At 36.4% G+C, this 6117-nt stretch overlaps 1 pseudogene; it reads right to left on the bottom strand.

Annotated features, from left to right (window-relative positions):
• Positions 1-236: 236 nt before the first annotated feature.
• Positions 237-6117, bottom strand: part of LOC107660758 (epiphycan-like) — a 12237-nt pseudogene continuing 6356 nt past the window's right edge.

The raw sequence follows: 6117 nt of genomic DNA, 5'->3' as shown, positions 1-6117 counted from the left end.
TGGTGGCTTTTCATTTAGGAGTACGCCTGTGGTAGCTCATTGGATTTTGGAACAGCATACCTAGTGTGACTGGCTAAATAAGAACTAAAACCCTTTTCCTAGATATTGATACAGTGTCATTTTAAAGTACTTGATGTTTTTTCTTCATATGATTTTTACTGTGGTCACAGAGGAGTTTAGAAGTTAAGAAAATATACATATACACACACAAACTGCGGAAAATAGGGGATACTACCCTAGACTGGAGTTCCTATAGGTAGTCGCGGTAAGCAGATATAAGCCTGGGCATAAAGATTGATGTCTACAGGGTTGCCATCAATCCTGATGTCCTCCAGTGCTTTCCGTATGTAGTTTTTGTCCTGGGTGTTGTTCTGGAGGAAAAGAGAAAGTAGCAGCATTAAAGGTACAATATGTAAGTTTTTGCCGCTAGAGGTCGCATTTCAAAACAATAACAAAGCTGAAGCTTGATGACGCTATAAAGGAGAGTGGAACTATGGGAGATGTCGTTTTCTCCCATTCTCGAATCTTATTCACGGATGTAATATTTTTTTTTTTTATTACCTGTACCTTCCAAAGTTATTCAAACAGCGAATAAATTATACAGCGAAAGTGAGCAAAGAACTTTTAAGGAACAGTATGACTGACTTAAGTCTAGCGCGAGTTTAAGCACTCTCAAAAACTCCTCTTATAATCAGTAAAGCTGTCTATCTACTGTTTGATGAATGAATCTCCTACTTACATCATACGTACATCTGCACTGTGTTATTTATGATGAGAGGATTCGCGAAAGAGCAAAATTCAGTCAGTGAACGCACACTGAACAACAAAACTCCGGTGTTTCAGCGATGACTCATCTGAATGCCTCTGACTGGCCGCTGCGTTCATAAACTCAACAGACTCGCGTGTGTTTGGTTATAACGCACAACACTGTAAAAATGCGGAAAAGAATCATGGTGTAACATTAAGCAGGTCTAAATTTAAAGGGCACCTATTTTATTATTCCCATTTTTACAAGATGTAATATTGGTCTTGGGTGTCCCCAGAATGTGTCTGTGAAGTTTCAGCTCAAAATACACAGATCATTTATTATAACATGCTGAAAGTGTCATTTTTAGGGCATGTCTAAAAAAAGGGCTGTTTTGGTGTGTATCACTTTAAATGTAAATGAGCTGCACATTCCCACCCCGTCTTCAGAAGAGGGCGTGGCGTATACATCTCTGCTTTGCATACCTACAGCAATAGCAATATGACTGAGAGCAAGAGAACCGGTGTTCAGCCGTACATGTTTGAACCGGAGTCTGACACAGAGAGACACCGGCACAAAAATGAACCAGGACATCTCTGAATGGTTATTTGATACATTTATGTACATTTAGACTGTTCACAGCCCATTTGCAATGACGGATAAGCAACCAAAGTTCCTTTAAGGCAAGCCATGTCACTCGGCGGCCATCTTTGAAACGCCTCTCGGGCAGCTCCGATCTCTTTGAATGGGGAAAAATCTAATTTTTCAAAACTGTTCACCAAGCTTAAGATTAAATTTCATATTTGAAATCACCAATGAACTCTGACAACAACAATCTCATAAATGTTGTTTCTTTTGCTCAAATAGCGATAAAAAGCTTATTTTTCAGGCTATACCAGCCAGTGCACATGCGCAGTCCTGAGCGCACGTCTCAGAACGCTGACTGTTTCAATAGCAGTGGTAGAAAGTAAAAGTACCATTACCTTCCAAAAAATGTAGTGTGAGTAGAGTAAAAGTACTTGTCCAAAAAACTACTTGAGTAAGAGTAAAAGAGTAGCCTATTTAAAAGTACTCATGAGTATTGAGGATGGATTCTACCCCCTTATAATAAACGCTGTACACCGCAATTAATAAATTTTAAAAACGTTGTACATTCTGTAATTCACATTATCTTGTGTGTCATAAAGAATAAAGAATATCTATCATCCAGCAGTTTTAATTTTGACTACCAACTCTTTAAAAGAAAGGTTTTTTTTCTTCCAGTGTGATTTTTCTGCTGCTCTTTCAGTTCATCATCTGTAGTAAAGGACTTCCTCTGCACTTAAACACACCACTGTGTCTTTTCTGGTCTAATATTACAAATTAATCTTCTTTGTGTGAATCTTCAGGACTGACGCTCAATGAAACACTTCACTGCACTGATCACAGTTAAATGGTCTTTCTTCAGAATGAGAAGCCAGATGTGATTTCAGATGAAAGTCTGAGCCGCTTCTTCCCAGTGTGAACTCATAACTCATAACTCATACTAAATCCTGAAGAGTCAACAAGCTGCCGACTTCTCCAAGTGACTGCTTTGCAGATTGCACATCTCTTTATACTGAAGTAAATGGGAGTTGGAATTTACTGCATTATGAACGTGACACTTGTGGGAGTTATTAACCTAGTACGCAATACTCGCAACCTCACGCCAAACTTCAGGCCCTGTAGAAAGGCTAGCATTTACAGATCATTTAGTAAGCAGAAATCAGAAATTTACCTTAACATATTAGAGGAAGATAACTCGACTGAATTGATGCTTGAATGCACTTCCACAGCAGCCACGATTAACAGCAGTTGGCGGTTAAAGTTTTCTATGCACAATTTGATTTGACGAAAGTCACGAGACCTATTACTATCTATCCAATCACATTGATTGATAAAACAAAATTAAAATAAGCATGTAACGACCACAAACGGAGGAAAATAGCGGAGTACAAGTACCGATACATCACTTAAAATGTACTCAAGTAAAAGTAGACAATTTTTAAACTACTCAAAAAAGTACAATTACTGATAAAAACTACTTAATTACTGTAACGTGAGTATTTGTAATTCTTCACACCCCTGTTCAATAGCAACCGCAGTGATGCGATAACTTTACCGATTAGCGATTGGCTCTTTTACTCAGTAGGAGGGGCTTCGTTCAATAGAGCGGCCATATTGAGCGTTGCATTTTTCCCCATTCAAAACTACACGAGTGACACGTCTTGGGTATTCTATAGTCTTTGTGAGCAACACACACACACACACACACAAATACTTTGATAACGTTCGCTATGCGCTTTAACGAAACGACACATGCACACAAAACACGGTTAAAACGTTAGCTAAGCACTATAACGACATGACATTTATGTGAGGGATACTGTCGCATCATATTCAAATATTACTTCTCGTACCGGTGCTAATGTGGCAAATGTGAGAGGATGCCTACAGAACCAGATAATGTATGCTGCATTTAGTGTTTTTAATGTCTTGTCTTTACAGATAACATACACGTTTGTTCAAGACAATCACCTTTTACACTGTTCTTTACAAAAGGGTGGTTGTCTGCTTGTTAAGTCATGACGTAAGAAATGCTGTTTCCAGGTCCAAGCCTCAACTCTTTTCACTTAAGAATACTATCTCAACAGCTGTTTATGAGCACTGTTTATTCATATTACACATTTAAGCTAAACATTTAAAAACTTACGGTGTGCACTACAGTCTCCGTGCTCAAAGCGTCCCAGACACAAATAATTTTTATATTTATTTATTTATATTTATATTTTCATTGTCTGGCTATCTGGGACTTCGGTATGGAGTTAAGGGTTAGGATTATAATTTTTCTGGTAGTATTATATTACATTGTGAGTGTATATTAGCACCGTTTGTTGTTTTCTTCTGGCAGCGTTTGGACCTAGAAGCGGTGATGCGTGACGTCAGACTTAACGAGCGGATACAGTATATAAACAAGGTTAAAAGTAGATGACAGACATTTGGTCTCCAAGACAACAATGGCTTTAGCCGCATTTGTTGTGGAACTGGCTAACAGGCACATCAACTGAAATGGCGATTTACTCAAAAATCATAAAAATTAAACAGTGTGACACTTACTTCTTCTGGAGGTGAAGCTGCATCACAAACAGTTGGTACAGATCCATCCTTGATTAACAACTTTTTAGCAAAGCCTTCCTTGTATTGCCCCTCATTCACAAAGCAGTCTGTAGTGAAATGATTTGCGCAGACATAAACGAATTTTGGTAAATTTTGAGGTGCATTACCTTGAAAAATAGAAGTAATCCACTGCCTCCTCAGTGGCTCAGATGTTGGGAGAAAATGAAGACTTTTATGCTCAGTCTTACATCCAAACACAGAACACCGGCATTGCTTAGGAGACATTGTTGCCGTTACAGCTGCTCAAGCGCGGAAAAAATGGAAGACAGCCTACAACCAAACACAACTCGCTGAGGGCAGAAACTACGGTAATGCGGGACTGTCAGTCTGCGGCCATGGGCGGGGCCTAAACATTGCGACATCACAATACTAAGAGAATCAAAACGGCATGCCTAATGAGGCGGGTTTGATTTAATGGGGGTTTAAAAAATAAGGAGTGGGTGGATTTTTATCATTCTAGGGTGGTTGTGTTCACACACTGCCAGCACACATTTATGTCCAAACACCAAGTAAAAGTGGATTTTGCATAATAGGTGCCCTTTAATGCTGCAGTCAACACTTTTCATTTCATTTTCATTTTATTCGCAACAGCCGTAATGGATTTAGTTTAACTGTACAGCAGCCTTTTTGTACACGTGTGTTGCCATAGTTTCTAAAAGAGGAAAACGATAGCGTGGATATTACGTCATTGATAGGTGATAATGAACTGGGACGAGCCATTATTTAAAATAGGAATTTCTCTGGATTTACAAATCCTTGGGAACTTTTGGGATAACGTAAGTACAGAACTGCATGAAATATATCACACTGTGCAAGTGGTTTTTGGATATTTTATTACGAAAATTTAGCCTTTAAATCTTAGGGCATTACTTGTTACTAGTGAGGAGAGTATACAGGAGTTGTTTTTTACCTGCAGGTGGAGCACTCGTAGGCTCTCAGGTGTACAGGAATGTAGTCTAATTTGTTGTTTGACAGGTACAGGAACTGAAGTTCCTTCATCTCCTACTCATGACAGGAATTGAACACAAACAAAATAAGATTATCAAGCTCACTCCATGCACTGTTTGTAATTTGTCAGTGGAAATGTAATTATTTGGTAAGGATAAAAAATTAAATACAATCAATCAATCAATCAATCAATCAAAATCTGCATAATGTCACAATTTGTTTTCAGAGAATGTATCTTCAATATAAGTGATTTTTTTTGTTTTACATCAGTTTTATTGATTTATTTATTTTTCACTCGTTCCAAGTGTAAACAAGTTAAAAACCTGGGGAAAAAAATCTGCCAGTACAGACAAAATTGACTGTTAATTAAAAATTAAACTCTCAGGGGAAAAAAAGGTACAAAAGCTGTCATTGGGGTAGTGACCTTTCAAAACATAAGATGTACACTTCATATACATATACATTTAAGGTGCTAATATACACTTTTTTTAGGGATAAACAAAGTGCAAAGGTGTTCCTTTTTAAAAGTTACCGCTCCAGTGATAGCTTTTGTATTTTTTTTTTCAGAGAGAGTATTAAAGATACATTCTCTGAAAACTTAATATATTATGAAGTGTTGCTTCTTAAGTATATTCATCTTTAAATTCATTCATTCAAATATATTTTTAGATATTTTTTCTAGAAGATAGTTTAGAAAAGAGTAATTAAAACCCATTTTAAACCCCATTTTTTAATAATTTATTATTTATTTTTGCACTTAAAGCAGAATGAAAATTACAATTCAAAAGTTTGTGGTCAGTAAGATTTTTTTTCTTTCAGAGAGAGAGAAATTAATATTTTTATTCAGCAAGGATGGATTAAACTTATCAAGTGACGGTAAAGACATTTATAATTTATAATGTTTTAAAGAAATGCTCAACCTTTCTGTCCCTCAAATAATCCTGAAAAATGTATCACAATTTCCACAAAAATGTTAAGCAGCAAAATAGTTTTCAACACTGATAATAATAAGAAATGTTTCTTGAGCACCAAATCAGCATATTAGAATGATTTCTGAAGCATGACACTTAGACTGGAGTAATGATGCTGAAAATTCAGCTTTTCCATCACAGAAATAAATTGCATTTTACAATATAATAATACAGAATATATAGAAATATAGAAGACAGTTATTTTAATTGTAATAATATTTTACTATATATATATATATATATATATATATATTAGTT

This window comes from Sinocyclocheilus anshuiensis, unplaced genomic scaffold, assembly GCF_001515605.1.
Source record: "Sinocyclocheilus anshuiensis isolate Anshui unplaced genomic scaffold, SAMN03320099.WGS_v1.1 scaffold2357, whole genome shotgun sequence".
Classification (NCBI taxonomy): Eukaryota; Metazoa; Chordata; class Actinopteri; order Cypriniformes; family Cyprinidae; genus Sinocyclocheilus; species Sinocyclocheilus anshuiensis.
The sequence above is the reverse complement of the archived record's forward strand: the minus strand, read 5'-3'. Positions and strand labels throughout refer to the sequence as shown.